Source organism: Desmodus rotundus, chromosome 5, assembly GCF_022682495.2.
Source record: "Desmodus rotundus isolate HL8 chromosome 5, HLdesRot8A.1, whole genome shotgun sequence".
NCBI lineage: Eukaryota > Metazoa > Chordata > Mammalia > Chiroptera > Phyllostomidae > Desmodus > Desmodus rotundus.
The window spans coordinates 50,180,236-50,196,763 of NC_071391.1; the positions used below are offsets into that span (position 1 = coordinate 50,180,236).

A 16,528-nucleotide genomic window follows, 5' to 3' on the forward strand; every position below is an offset into this window, starting at 1 on the left:
GAACGTTTCATTCATTTCTGTTCTCTCAGTACCTAATCAAAGCCTAGGACACAGAAGGTTCCCAGCAATTAAATACACCAAATCCAAACAAATCTAAAACTAAAAACATCGCATATCTTTTGGCATCTAATTCAGGCACGTGATTTTCTGTCCTGCTCTGATGATTCCTTTTATAAGCCAGGATACATGCTTGTTTCCTAGGCTGCCTTAAATATTTCTCCTCAATATTTTAAATGCTACAGCAGCACAAGCGGCTTTAAAAAAAAAAAAGTGTAAGTTCTTTATAAATCCAGAAGTGGTCTGAAGGTCCACTGTGTCGTCAAAGCAAAAGACCATTTTAATAGCATATCCCCATTTTAAGGACTCCTAGATTCAAAACACTTTACACACAGAATTTAATAAGTTCCCAATCTTTCTTGCCACTGAAATATCTCTTCTTTAATTAAGCTTAACCTCCAACTATGATGTTTCACTGAGTCATCCAAGGTTTTAGAAGAAAAGTACCTTCTATAAAATATGACAATCCCTAACGTTTCTGTAGTTCCTTACAATTAACAAAGCACAGTCACACCCATTATCCAATTTAATTCTTACGCACAGTCCTGCGTGAGGTTTCTCCTCACAAAGCTCAGTCCCAAAGCCACCTCTCCTGGACCACTGCCACACCAGTGCCACCACTTGCCCTCCGCCCAGCACACACACAATTGCTATAGCTCTTCCCATGTGTACAGGTCTCTTTCCTCATCTGCTCACAATACCCACAGGGACATGTGAGCAGATGAGGAAAGGGACCAGGCCTAGCACATGCATAGCAAAGTAGATGTTCCCTAGCTGGCTGAATAAACGAAGTTAGAACAGTTAGAATTTTTGTTTTAGAATCAAGTAGAAACTGGGACGACTTTCCCAAATTCTTAGCTAATGCTATCATCAGGGTATTCTCGACTTTCCCGGATGGACTCTTACTGCACAGCCCTCTCCTGGGACTGGTCAGGGTACAAAGGAATCCTGACTAGAACTCGGAAGTCCTGGTGCTCAGACCTAACTTCTCTGAGCGTGTCCCCTCATTTGTCAGCCGGGACAATCACACTGTCTGTCCCTCGGAACATACAGTGAGTGAGGGTGACAAAGGATTACGTGAGTACAAGAGGCTGGAGAAGTGTCAAACGATATACTAAGCTAGAGACAATGCTTTAGTTGATGATCACCACTGTCGGTGACAAAGTCAAAATCAGAGACTGCCCTAGGAGAATCAAATTTATCCCAACAACTCTAAAAAAATCAGCTTTATTATCTTCAGTTTACAGTTGAGAAAAAATGAGGCACAAAGAGGTTAACACTTGCCCCAAACTGCAAACCTAGTAAATATCAGAGCTGGAAGCAGAGTTCAGGCCAATTACATCCTAAGGATCTTCCCCTACTGCTTCCTCAAGACAAAACAAAAGTAGAATTTCAGTTACCACTGGGCAGGCGGGTGGTGGTAATCTTCACTTGAGAAGGTACCCCCCGTCTCTCAGGCCGAATCACTGTAAGTTCGGCCCTGCGGAAGCACCGTCTGACTGCCGTCCCCGTGGTGCAGCCCCTCGGCAGGATGAGCTAAAAACTGAATGTACACATTAGAGAATGTTCTGACCTCAATTTCAAAATTATTTTAACTAGACTAAAAATCTGGGAGGAAAAGCAAACGTGAACAATCCGTTTTTTACCATTCATCGCTATGATTACGTACCACAGAAAAGAGCCTACACTTTGAAATGAGACCGTTCAAACTTAGGGTAGAAAAGAAAACCTGGACAAAGGCCTGGGAAAGGGGATAAGCAGGACAAGAGAGGATCAAATGTGACTATGGCTGGAGCAACGTTGGTATTGAGACCTAAGGAAACATGGTCCCCAGTCCTTTTCTTCTGTCCCAGATATCCCCACATACTGCAAGGAACCTAACCTCTGATGCTTCTTTTCTCTGCATAGCACCTGCAAGTACAGATTCGTAAACTACTGAGAAAGTCGAAAAACCCTCCTTTGCTGACCCTTCAGCCCCAACGCTTCCCCAGAGACAGACTGAGTGGCAGACAGGCTGTCCGAAGTCTCGCTGTCATTACGCTGCCCTTCACACAGTACGAGGCAAGTTTTTTGGTAAAGGGAAGTAGCTGCTCTTACTTCCTGCTTTAAATACCCCTGTATCTGTAGCTAGGAATTCTTCTATTCGGGATGAAAATGTAGGGAAAATTTTCAAGGAACTATTTGGAGTGTGAATATATAATTTTCTCAGAAACAGCTCTGGCACAGGGCAGGCATCTGATTCAGCAGTGCCACGGTCCGAATCCTTTCCTATAGTCCGAGCCTCTTAAACCTCAGCAGGGCCTGTGCAAAGACTTCAAATAAGAACAACTTATTTGACTCAAAACAAAGAAGACTCAAAACCCAGAATTCATTCCCTCCACAGACAGTTCCATCAGCCAGACGCCCCCTGCGTGTCTCCCAGATGCAGTGTCACATGTGGTGTGTTGGGTGCATTGAAGGAACAGCTAATGAGTGAATCGGGGGCTACAGACAAGAGGTAATCACGGAAGCAGGAGGAATAAAGTGAGCCCTCCATCAGAAGTAAGAAAAAAAGGATTCATTTTAACTAGGAAGGTCAGAGAGGCTTCACCAGGAGCCCTCCTCCCCTAAGAGATCCCCTCCTCACAGCACTCACACCCTGACCTGGCCAGTAGGAGCTCCATTCAAGTGGGCTTCATGTGCAAAGTATGAAACCGGACCTCTACCTCATACCATGTAAAAAGAACTAACTCAAAATACTTTCTACAGCTAAGTCTACGAAACTCTTAGAAGAAAATACAGGTATAAATATTCATGACCTTGGATTAGTCAGTGGTTTCTTATATATGGCACCAAAAGCACAAAAAGCAGAAGAAAAACTAAATACGATAAATTACACTACATCAAAATTAAGTATTTTTGTGCTGCAAGCAAGAGCAAAAAGAAAGTGAAAAGACAATTCACAGAATAGGAGAAAATATCTGTAAGCCATTTATCTAATGAGGTAATTCTATCCAGAATTTAATAAGAACTCTTAACAGTAAAAATACAAATAACTCCCCCCCCCAAAAAAAAGAAAAAGAACTCAAAGACACAGACAAAAGTGTGATAACTGTGGAAGGGAAGGGGGCCTGGGTGGGGGTGGACGGGGGTGTGCGGGGATAAGTGGTGACGGAAAGAAAAGGAAAGGTAAAACGTGGGGGAAATGAAGGCAGGGTCTGAACAGGCTTCTGTCCGAAGATACACAAATGACCAATAACACTTCAAAAGATGCTAAACATCATTGCTCATTAAGGAAACTAAAATCCAAATCACAATAAAATAGATTCCATTTCATACTAACTAGGATGTTTGCAATAAAAATTACAGATAATAATAACTATTGATGAGGATGTGGAAAACTTAGAACCTTTGGGACGCCGTAGAGTGGTGCACTCCCTTTGGGAAAACGTCTGGCAGTTCCTCAGAAAGTTGAAATACACTTGCCATGTAATCCAGCAATTCTACTCCTAGATACATGGCTAACATAAATGCAAATATACATCCACACAACTGTACATAATTATTCGCAGCAGCATCATTCATAACGGAAAAAAAAACGTCCATCGACTGATGAATGGATAAATAAAATGTGGTCTATCCATACAATCAAATAGTATTTGGCAGTAAGTACAATTACCTGGATAGAAATAAATAGAAATTCATAAATGGATTATTCAGCAAAAAATATTGCCAAATATTATTCAGCAGTAAAAAGCAATGATACATGTGACAACATTAATGAACCTTGAAAACACACGAAGTGAAAGAAACAAAACACAAAAGCACGTATTGTAAGAGTCCGTTTATATGAAATGTCCAAAATAGGCAAATCAAACCTATAAAGACAGAAAACAGATTAATAGTTGCCTAGGGCTAGGATGATGAGGATGGGGGAGAATGGTGAGTGACTACTAACGGTTTGTTTTAGGAGGCAAAATGTTATAAAACTAGATTGTGGGGATGACCTGTGAATATACTAAAAAACAGTGAATTATACACTTTAAGTGGGAAAATTTTATGGTATGTAAATTATTATCTCAATAACGCCACTAAACACACACACAATACTGCAGGGTGGCAGGAGCACCCACTGGCCTTAGGAGTTAGAGCCAGGTTCAAATTCCGGCTCTACTTCCTGCATAACCACGACTTCTCACCGAGCCTTAATTTTCTGTAAAACCAGGATAACGGCAGCAATCCCTACCCTTGCACGATGGCTGGGAAATGAGGTGAAAAAACAGATGTGAGAGTGCCCTGCGCACAGCTGACTTCCTAAGACACTTACTTTCTCTCAATTGACATTTCTTGTCACTAACTTTACTGACCAAAACAAGGAGAGAAGGACATTTGACTCATCTAACTTAAGCAGGTTTGTGCATTTTTCTCATAAGGTAAAAGGCAAATGAGCAGACCCCAAAGTTGGAAGAGTAAGAAAGCTCCAAAGTATGTGAACCCAGGCACTCAGTGCGCAATCTGGAATGAAGAAGGGGCCTAAGTAGGAACCCCAATCGCCTTCTTCCCCCAGAACCCAAACTTACTTTCTGTTTCAGTCTGTATACCCTGACCACAACCACACCACCACTAAAAGAGGAAGCAGTGTTGCAGGAGAGAGAACATGATTTCTAGTTTTGGGTCGGTGAGGAGAATGGAATGAGGCCTCCCTGGGCGCTCAGTAGACGCTTACCATTCTGTGTTTGGAAGTCACTCCAGGGCGTCACTGGTGGGCAACCAAAGATGGCAAAGCAAAAGGAACAGCTGTTTGACACTTTGGTTTACAGAAGGGAGAACTGAGTAGTTTGCCTAAGCCCACACAGCAAGATCACACAGTAGTCCCAATCGTATGGCAGGTATACGGCAAGGAGCAGCATCCTTTGTACACAAAGAACTCTGGACCTGAGGACAGGAAACACCGTATCTAGTCCCCGGATTGCTACCAAATTGCTGTCTAATCGAGAATAAATCAATCTCTCTGACTCTCAGCCCCCTTCCCGTGTCTCTATGGATTCAGAAATTTCACAAATAAAAGTTACTGCACACGAGGCACTGTGCTGCGATGTTGTGGTGAACAGAGTCTGGTCACACATAAGTCCACACTCATGAAGCTTACAGGATAGAATATTGCAGAAGTCAGATGTTTTAAAAATAAGCCAATTATAATTAACTTGTGGTACACAGCCAGTGTCAGTCAGGAAGAAATGAGTAGGAGGGTACATATGCGCAAGAAAAGCTCACTGACAAACTTCAAATAGCCGATCAGGAGGAGCTCCTCCCAGCTCTCCCTCCATCACAACCAGGGGCTCAGTTTCCCTTGGCCACACGTTGTTACCTGACTGCCTGCAAATGCCAGCCACCAGTTTCTGCCCCTTTCTCTCCCTGAGTCTCAGTTTCTTTCAGGAACAAAATGAGGATAAAGGTCTGCCCTGCTACCTGGGAGTAGAACATTTCATAAACTGAAATGGCATAAAGCAAAGAAACAATTTCCTTAGGACACATCTTGCTAACAGGTTCACAAAATAAACCAAGATAAGGCACAGATGTTCACAGACCCAGTTCAAAGTCAGGGCCGCCTGATGCTGGGATGCTGAGCATAGTCCCAGGGCAGGAGCTTGGCGATGCCACTCTCCCTGCCTGGAGTGAGCGCACTGCCTCTTTAACAACACTCTGAAAAACAAACGCTGAACACTATTTCACTTTTTGCCTTTTTTTGTAAAAGAGAAAAGCCTCTACCCATTAGCAAAAACAAGTGCTAATGTAGGTCTTTTATAAAAGCAAAGTATGTAAAGCAAACTCAAAAAAGCAGGAGTACCCTTAATGCTACCTACTTCACAGTGAGATAAAATAGGAAAAAGGGCTCTGGAAGCAAGTCTGTTCCAGAGTGCCCCCCCCCCACCCAGGGTTAGGCACACTACAGCTTCCCCATCAGAGTAACATCTGTACCAACCTCACAGAGTGACTGTGAGGATTAAAGGAGAGGACATATAGATAAGGTATTCAGCAGAGTCCCTGACACAACAATTCATAAAAACGTTGGCTGCTATTAATTCACTTAACCTTTTCCCCTCAGTTTCCTCATCAGTAAAACAGTACCTAACAGTACCTGACTCATAGGATTATCTTGGAGATTAAATAAGCTAATACATTTAAAAGCTTAGGACAGTGTCTGCCACGTGGTAAGTGCTATATAAGTATGAAATTATGTTAAATTATGTTACTTTTAATTAATTTTAGTAGTCCCTACAAATTGCATGTATATAGACCACTGATTTTCTTTTTTTATAAAAATTCTATTCATTTACTTTTAGAGAGAGAGGAAAGGAGGGAGAAGAGGGAGAGAAACATCTGTGTGACAGAGAAACATCGACTGGTTGCCTCTTGCACGCGCCCCAACCGGGGACCAAACCACAACCCAGGCATGTGCCCTGACTGGGAATCAAACCACCAACCTTTCACTTCGCAGGACGACGCTCAACCAACTAAGCCACACTGGTTAGGGCTAGACAACTGATTGGCAATCAGGGTTGATTTAGCCACCCAGGGGACAAAAACGTCTAGAGGTATTTTTTATTGTCATGCCTGGGGATAAAGGTAGGGGGTAGATGATACTGGCATCTAGTGGGTAGAGGACAACAGTGACGTTGCTAAACATCCTACAGTGCACAGAGCATCCTCATACCCCCAAAACAGAATTGCACAATCCAAAACAGCAACGGTCTTAAGGGTGAGAAACTCTAATATGGACTAAACAAATCTCAAACAGACATTCTCTTCCTCTGCCTCTCAACTCCTAGAGTATTTTATTTCAATCTCTCTTCTAGACTTTATCAAATAAGTATAAAAGTTTTAGACCTAAAACAGATTTTAGAGAGCCTCTTACTTTACCAAGGCCTAAAATGGGCAAGTAGTTTACAAAGGAACAGAGATTCAGTAGGAAAGTCAGAACTGGAACCCAGGTCTCCTGAATCTCAGACTGGCACTACTCCCACAGCCAACTCAGATGCCCTGCAAGCACTCTCTCTCCTTTCCCAGCTCCCTTTTCCTCTCTCCCTCCCAACTCCCCAGGTTTAGAAACAGAATCTATCTCCTTTCTAGCATCATCAGAAGTCAGACACAAGGCTGATCATTCTCCCCACATACCCAGTTGCCTACCTTCTCAAGGACCTGCCCTCTGGAGTTCCAGCCTGGGCTTTGGACCAGAGGCCAAGAACTCTTCCTATTTACCTTGTCCAGGGCCCTTCCTTCCTTTTTTTTTTTTTTTTTTTTAATTTCATCTTTATTGCCTTTTTTTCCATTATCATTTAGTCCCCTTATCCCCCCTCCAACCAGCAATCACCACACTGTTGTCCATGTCCATGAGTCCTTTTTCTTTTTGCTTGGTCCCTCCACCCCTAACCTCCCTGCCCCCCTTACTGGCATCCTGCTCCCCATCTATGAGTCTGTCTCTGTTTTGCTTATTAGTTCAGTTTGTTCATTAGATTCCACCCAGGAGTGAAATCTTGCCAGGGCTAAACTGGTGCTCTGCCAGTGCTCTTCTGCAAGGTTAAGGCAGGCTTGCGCCTGAGACAACCTGGATTAATTTCCTCCTCTCTGTCTTCGGGGAAACACTGGCCTCTGGGAGGGGCCAAAGGCGAGTTGTAACAACTCACGTTGGACTTTCCCCCCAGGAAGTGGTTTCCAGGAGAAAAAGGATGGTGGGCAGGGTGCTGAGAGAAATCATGGGAAAAGGACGCACAAGAGGGAAAGCGCTGAGGGCTTTAACAGAATGCTCGGACACAGGCCGGGCGTCTCAAACACACCCTCCATCTAGTTCTGACCAGAGCTTCAAGGACAAATGCCTGCTTCTTCAAAGGAGCCTCCCATGACCACTGCAGCCCATGAAAACGTTATGAAGTACTCACTATGTCTGGCCACTGCACTAACTTTATTTCATTTGATCTTCACAGCCTGAGGTGATTATTAGACCCACTTTAGAGAGAGAAAATGAGGGTAAGAGAGGTTAAGTGACTTGTCCTTTTGCCTTAGCCAGTAAGCAGAGCTGCAATTTATCCCCCAATCTTCAGACAGCAGAAAACTAAACTCTCAACTACTTCACTAAACTGTTTCTTAAGAAAATTACACCCCTTTTTTGAGCCTATATTGCATTTACTGTCTGTGTCATCTATTAAGCAATTAATTTCAGCTGGCTCATCTTAGTGACACGTGCATCCGATTTGTTCCAGACCCCGGGCTACGTCCTGTGAATAAAAGATACCAGTAGCAGGCAGTCTCTTCCCTGTCGCAGGTGTGCTCAAACTGTTCTGACCACAACCTCCCGTAAGAATGAAATGTATACGGAAACCCAGGGCACATGCTCACACATACACACATCTATAAATACAAAACTGAAACAAATGTTTCACAAAACAGTCCTCTTTCTATGTACAATGTATTCTGGTATTTTCTCTGATGTATTCTATTTGACATTTTTTTGTTAATTTTTCATTGATTTTTAGAGAGAGAGAGAGAAGAAAGGGAAACACCAATTTGTTGTTCCACTCATTCGTGCACTCACTGGTTGATTCTTGTATGTGCCCTGACTGGGGATCGAACCCACAACCTTGATGTGTGGGGACGACGCTCTAACCAACTGTGCTACCCAGCCAGGGTTATTTGACTTTTTTTAAATGCTAGTCCAACCTACTCTATTGAATCTATTGAATCTACAACCCATGGGTTATGACTTACATAAAAATGTGTGTGTGTGTGTGTGTGTGTATAGATAGGAGCCCTTAAGAGCTCCTAGGTTAAAGGTGGAGATAAGACATAAGTAACAATAAAAGATTATCACAGTAGATAACATTTCAGGAACTCTTATTGTGTGTCTAGCACACTGATCAGCACTTTACATGAATTATTTGAAACCAAAATCCAACCCAGGTCTGCCTGTTTGATTCCAATGTCCATATTCTTTTTATCACACCATACGAGGGGAGACCCCCCAAAAACGGAATTTAGTTTTAAAAAATTGTGTATTTATTTGTACATGTTTAAACTTTAGTCACCTTTAAAGCACTCTCCATTTGATGCAATACACTTTTCAAGATGTTTTTTCCACTGCTCAAAAAGTGTTTGACCTCGTCGATTTTAGTGTTTTTTTGTGCTTTTTTAGTGCTTTTAAAGCATTTGTATGCTTTTTAGTGCTTCTGCTGTTTTTTGTCTCACTTCTTCCACATCAGCAAAACATTTCCCTTTGAGGATTATTTCATCCAGAGAAATAAAACGAAAGTTGCTCGGGGCGAAATCGGGGGAACAGGGAGGGTTGGGCACTGCAGTCCTGCTGGTCTGGGTCAGAAACCGCTGAACACTCGGTGCAGTGCGGTCAGGGTGCTCACAAATCACCCGTCATGAAATGGGCAGCCTCACTGAGTCTTCAAAAAGAAAATTCACTGAAGCCAAGCACAGCTTCTCACAACAACGCCAGCTGGCACACTGGTACAGGTGGGCTCCTAGAACACTCGCCCAGCAAGGGGGCCTGCACTAAAAGGGGCCCGCCCTTCAGGAGATAATTCCAGGTTTTGGGGGTGGCCCCCTGTATTGGCTACGCAGCATGAAATGTTCTATAATGAGGATCATTTCCATGAGGGATGGGGGTGGGGAAGGGGCCAAGGAGTTTCACAAAAGTGAAGATTTCTGAGCTATGCCCTAAAATAGAAATTTTCAAGAATTTGGTGCATGGGCTCCTATAGGTGTACTATAAATATTTGTGGATGGAACCCTTTACCTTCTCTTGTGTTGTTGTAAAACAGCATGATATTTTTAGATAAAACAGCATGATATTTTTAGCTGGAAATCTATGTAATTTTTAACTGATGCCGTCTGTCTCTTCTAATAGAAACCTCAAGGTACACAGGCCATGTGGCACTTAAGAAAAAAAGGCTCGAAGTTTGACAAGAGCTCCTTTGGAAGAGCTGTCTATAGAAAGACAGCCAGGCCTGGCTACCAGGAGACCATTGCCCAGTTCTGTCACAGAATTTCTGTGTCACTTTGGGCAATGTCTTTAACAGTTACTAATCTATAAAATGGTAAAACCACACAATATAATCAGCAAGTTTCTTTCTAGTAGTAAAATAATTTCTAATAATAGTAATCTCTGATTCTAATAAATTCAGCAAGTTCATAAAAAAGGATAAATAACTTTAATAAAACCACTCACCCACAGACATGAGGAAGGATCTGAGGCTCTGGAGCTGAAACCCTGCGTCTGCCTTGCCTGATCCCCTTCCTGGAGGTGGAATGGAAGATACACACCTAAGGGCCGACACACACCGTTTCATCCGCCTGAGCCTAGGTTTCCTCACGTGAAAGGCCCGGGTCTGAAGCCACACAGGAGCAGATCTTAGTTTTAAGAGGCAAAGTCACACCGTGAAAGTAACTGCCTCTAGCAGTACAGAGCGCTGCATCTAGGAAGTATGCAAGCAAATACTGGGGAAATCGTCGGCAGGAACTTTGCAAAAGGAATTCAATCATTGGGCAAAGGCTGTGTCTGATGCCCTTAAAGGGAACTTTCTGTCCCAAAATTCCACAATTCTCCGTTCACACAACAGCAGAAAGAATAGCTGTTAGCAGATTTTGGAGGGAGAAAAACATACCCAAGGAATTTTCTGATCTTTTCTATTCTCCTTTCCTCCTTCTTCCTATACTTCCATCCCAGCATACTAGGTCACTCACTCTCTCCCAGAGACAACACGGCTATACTTGCCTGCTCTTTTCAGGACTCATTTTTAATGTATGAACAGAGAAGGAGAGGTTAAGTCGTCAAGGAAAGAACCACCAAGTACATCTGCAGGGGCCCACGTCCATACCAGGTAGTACTTCTCAGGACAGTAAGAAGTTACGAGATTGTGTTTAGCCAGCAGTATCCAAAGTCAAGATGGCCACTGGTTTCCCTGGGCACACAGACGAGTGGCCCTCAAAGCATAAAGTCAGGAACCTCGTGTGGATCGCTAACCCAGGCCCAGCCACGGGGACTGGTCTAAGACATCCTGTCATTGGAACGCCAGGCATTGTAAATGGAGTGCCTGCTGCCTCCAGTGGATGACCTGGGGCCATTCGCTTCTTCACTCTGAGCCCGAGTAATTCCAATTATAAAATAGGCCAACTGTCAAATAAATATACAAGAGGATCTGTATCATTTCTTCCAGTATTAACTTTATTATATTTATTTAATATAAGATGATGTTTTATAGTTTAATTAGCACCTATCCTAAATTCTCAAAGATACAAGTACAAAAATAATAAGAGGCAAATACTTAGAACCTAGTAAGCACGCTTTACGGGGCAGGTGCAGTACCGTACACGCTTACCTCCTTTAATCTTCACGGCAACGCTATTTTACACATAAAGAAAAAAGCAAAAAGATTAAGAAACTTGCCCAGGTTCACACAGGCAAGTAAGAGAGCTGCAACTTCACCCAGAGCTACTGATTCTAAGTCCAGTCCTCCTTCCACTAAATCGTTCATCTCCAGGCTTCTAATCCAAAAAGAATACTTAGGATGTGAGGGCGATCTGGCTGTGACATCCGTCACCCCACTGATCACCAGGGTTGATTCGGCTGACCTGGCTGGCTAGGTGGTGTCCCCTTCCTCCCTCACCAATCCATGTGCGTCCCTCCCAAAGCTGCGCGCTCGGTTGAAGAGGACGACCTTCCCCACTAGCAGAGAGGACCGGTCTTCAGTCAAGGGTATATGTGTAGCTGTGCTCCCTGCTAGAACCTCCAAACAAGCTCTAAAAAGAATATACCTGGAAAGTAAGAGAATAGGGAGTAGGGGAAAGATGGCTACAGATTAGATTCAATCAGCTGGCAAAGATCTGCCTTCTACAGCCAACAAGGAAGTAACAAAAAGGGTTGGAACCTCCAAAAGACAAGAGTCCTCCCAAGCTATTTGAAGCAAGATTCATCTGAATTCATCCCACCTCTACCCACTCCATTAGTTTAGCTTCCAAAAGATAGATGGCCTTGGGGTCCAATCACAGGCCAGGAAAAGTACGTTTACATCTCAATAGTCCACAGAAGACAGAGGCCCAGTTGGAAGACAAGCCCTTCCCACCTGCTACTGATGCGCCCAGCCTCCTCCTCTCCCAGGAACCCTGTTCCATGACTTCTGCCTCTCCAAGAAAAGCCTTCACCCCTCAATGTCTGGATCCTGACTCCTGAAAAAGCTACACCACCTGAGAGGTGGGAGATGCAGCCATCAGCAATAAATGTCCATCTCTCCCAACACCGGAAAAAAGAAGTCTAAGGAGGAAAGGGTGATATAAAAATCTAGGTTTCTTAGGAGACAAGCAGGTCCACGGACCTGCTGCTACCATCTAGAAATGTAGAAAAGAGGGTACTCTAGCACCTGTTAGGCTACTGCTTGCCCAGTGGCATCAGAAAAACCAACCTCTTTCTTTACACACAGAAGTCCTTTGAGATAACTCAATCCAGTGGTTTCCAAGTTTTTAAAACATTTTAACCTTTTTTTCAATCAAATTTTACAGAAATACCAATATTTAAACATAAGAAGTACAGAGCTGTTCTGGCTGAAAGGGAGGTGGGGAAGTTCCACTCTCTCAGCCTCTTCCCACCTCCCCATCTCACCCCAGAAGCCTGTGAGGTTGCGCTTCAAAACCCTGAGACCAACTTTAACACCTCTATTTTATACCTAAGGAAAGTGGGGTCAAGAAAGAGAACATGACTTTGTCAAAATCACACAGTCAATTAGTGCTAAAGATGGAACTCAAATTCAAGGTGCACTTACTTACAGGGAAGTCAACGTCCCATCTCATCACATTCCTGTGCTACTTTGAGATGATCACATGGAAGCAAATGTGAGAGAGTTTTTAAAAGCACTAAGTGCTGAAGGCAGGCACAGTTTCTCCAACCAACTTTCTCTACAAGTGAAAGAATCAAAATGCTCAGACTTTCAAGGACAGTTTCACCAGATAGCATCCAAAAACAAAGAAATCCTCCCATGCCCCCAAACCCTCAGTAGTATGTCTCTGACTGTAAAAACAAACAGAAAGATTGACAGTAGACAAATGAGACACGGGAGGCTTCTGAAAGAGTCCCTGCTCCCTGTGTCCTGAGAAACCACCCCTCAAAGGCATAAGGGAATTCTGGGCCATGGGAATAGAATCTGAACTGTGTATTGAGGTTAACCCCTTAATAAATGATGTGTATAGCCTGGACCTCAAAGTTTCTCTACAGCTGTGATAGCCAGCCTCCAGGACAGCAGCCAGCGATCCCCGCCTCCTGGTGTTTGCACCCTTAAAGTATCCTTTCCCAGCTGGTAGAAAGGTCAGTCTGTGTAAGCAAAAGAATACAGCAGAAGTAATGGTAGGTCATTTCTTAAATTAGATTATAAAAGACACTGCAGCTTCTCTTTTGGTCTCTTCTCTCTGGGGCCGGTCACGTCGGGGAAGCCAGCTGCCCTGTTGTGAGCTGCTCTATGGAGAGGCGGTGTAGCAAGGAACTGAAGTCTTCAGTCAACAGCCAGCAAGAGGCTGACACTGACCAATAACCACCAGATGAACGAACATAAAGGAGGACCCTTCGGGCCCAGGAGAAACTGTAGATGATCGTAGCCCTGGGCCCTGGGCGACAGCTTCACTGGAGCCTCATTAGAGACACTGAGCCAGAACCACCCAGCCTGGCTGTTCTAAGATTCCTAACCCTCAGAAACTGTGTGAGGCAGTAAATGTTTGTTCGTTTAGGCTACTAAGTTTTGCAGGCACTTTATTTATGCAGCAATAGAAAACAAATACCACTACAAAATTAAGGTTTCCTGGGTTTACATCCGAAAGCCCGTATGAAACGAAAAGTCCAGCTGAACCCAAACCCAAGGCCTCAAAGGTCGGGGATTTCCCTTAAACAACAACTGTCTCCATAACTTATTCATAAGGTGACAGGTTGCAAGTCACTTCATCTCTATAAGCTGTGCTTTTCTTGTTGAATATGTAAGGCCATTTTCCTTGCAGATTATTGTGAGGACTAAATGAGAACAGTTTGTAAAAGTATCTTTAAAACAATACAGAACTATACAAATTAAAGTTGTTACTGGAAGGTTCCCCACCAAGCCCACTCCCAACAGCCACCAAAGGAAGACTCTGCTCAGTGACGTCGAATGGAACGGCCTCTACTGTACCACCGATCTGCCCATGTGTCCCCCCATCACAGCCCCTCGTGAAAACAATAAGCAGCAATTGCCAGTGCTTGAAACACCAGGCATTGGGCTAAGTGCTTTCACATTATTTCTCATTTAATACTCCACTTAACACATAGGGAAAGCCGGAACTTAGAGAGGCTAAAATAATTTGATTAGTAATGGAGCCAGGACTGAACTTCATATCCATGCAATTCCAAAGATCATGTTCTTGCCACTAAACCAGTATTCTGGTTCCTATACGAAGAAGCCTGAAAGTATCCAACACAGAAGGCATTCAGACACAACTTAACAGAAAGAACTGAAAAGAGACGAGAGACGGGGGAGGGGAGGGGAGGGGGGGAGGGGAGGGGAGGGGGGAGGGGGGAGGGGAGGGGAGGGGAGGGGGAGGGGAGAGGAGAGGATCTTCACAGCAACCCTAGAAGGTAGTTTTAATTATCTTCAATCTATAAATGAGAAAACTAAGACTCACTGACTTGCTCATGGTTCTTAAACATCTGATACATGCTAGAGATAATATACCTAGATTTCTTTATTCTCAGAGGTACCTGAGACTCAAAAGATTTAGGAAATGCCCAAAGGTCACAGCAAGGACAAAAATTCAGTTTCCTTCTTATTGTCCTAACCCAGTGACCTACAACCAGGTATGCAAATTGGAGAGCTTTTAAAAACACCGATGGCCCTGGCTGCTGTGACTGAGTTGACTGGAGCATCATCCCATAGCGGAAGGGTTGCGGGTTATATCCCTGGTCCAGGCGTGTACGGGAGGCAACTGATCAATGCTTCTCTCACATCAGTGTTTCTCTCTCTCCCTTCCTCTCTCTCTAAAAGCAATGGGAAAATGTCCTTGGATAAGTATAAAAAAACATAATGATAAAAAACACTGATGCCTGGGTTCTATATCTGCCCCTACCCTTAAAACTTAATGTACTTGGTCCAGGGTGGGACCTGGGTATCAACATATTTTTAAGCTTTCCAGGAGTGACCACGCTTGAGAACTACTGCCTAACCCCCAGAGCCACAGATTAAGAAATGTTATGATCCATCCTCATTTTCTAGTGTGAAATTCTCTGTTATCTCTATTTTGTAAACTCATCACATTGGCAAAGCAAAAGAGCTTCTATTATTATAAATGACTGTGTAAGTTCGATCATTGAATTTCCATTACCTAAGAGTAAACTGTCGGGCACCGTGCAATCAACACTAATGGTCGAGACAGGACAGTGTGGCGTGCGGCAGTGACACTGCTCACGGCAAAGCGGAAGCCGTCCACAACAGTGCACGGTGAACAAAAACAACGGAGAGAAACGCTGAAGTAATCTGTTTTCTCTAAATGCCCCTGCCTGGGGAATCTCAGAACTCCTCAGTCCCAGAATTTATCTGGAGCGCCCTCTTAAGGGTTCGAATACTTCAAAGACTTACCTCACAGCACCTCCACTTTTCTCTGCTAATTTAATCTTACTTGACCAAGTTCTCTCCCTAACCATCAAGCCCACTGTTACGGGTTTGAATTGTGCCCCCACCCCCAACACAAAAAAAGACAAGTCAAAGTCCTAACCCCAGCATCTCACGACTTTATTTGGAAACAGGGTTTTTCAGAGGCAATCAAGTTAAAATGAGGTCATTAGGGTGCGCCCTAATCCAGTATGATTGGTGTCCTTCTAGGAAGGGGAAATTTGGACACAAGAGACAAACACAGAGCAAAGGCTGTGAAAAGACACAGGGAGGAGATGTCCGTCTATAAGCCAAGGACACCTGAAGCTCCCAGAAGCTAGGAGAGAGGCCTGGGACAGATCTTCCCCTTGTGCCTTCAGAGGGAGCATGGCGATGCTCACACCCTGCTTTCAGACTTCTGGCCTCTGGAGCCGCGAGTCTGTAGCACTCTGCTGTGCTAAGCCAACCAGCTTAGGGCGCTCCGGGACAGCAGCCCCAGGCAACTAATCATCCACCTTTCTCTAAACTCTTACTTAAAGTCTGCACCGTTTATTTGGTGGAGCTGTTCTATTTTTCATATATACATCTTACATTCCTAATTAAATCAAAGTTTTTCAAGGACAGAAATACCATTTTATACTTACTCTGTGTCATCGACCATTCTTAGGGAGAGAATGATCTCTCAGAAAAAGTATTCAGGAAACAGCTGATCACTTGATCACCTCCTGGAAATGTTCAAAAACTACTGTTGTTGTTTTAGAATTTGATAACCAGAAAATCACTTTTCCTATTTCTACAATTCTGTCACATTGGAGTTAGCTATTTAAAAATCAACA

The 16,528-nt window shown here is 43.7% G+C and overlaps 1 protein-coding gene across 6 annotated transcripts in view; it reads right to left on the reverse strand.

Moving 5' to 3' along the window:
• Positions 1-16,528, reverse strand: part of PAK1 (p21 (RAC1) activated kinase 1) — a 137,660-nt gene that overhangs the window by 90,693 nt on the left and 30,439 nt on the right. Inside the window, exon 1 of one of the 6 annotated variants that reach the window (XM_053924677.1) lies at positions 10,268-10,283. The exons of the other annotated variants lie outside the window; for them this stretch is intronic. The gene's annotated coding sequence lies outside the window, so the exon portion shown is untranslated. Of the gene's footprint in view, positions 1-10,267; positions 10,284-16,528 lie in introns of those variants that run through there. 6 annotated transcript variants of the gene reach the window in all.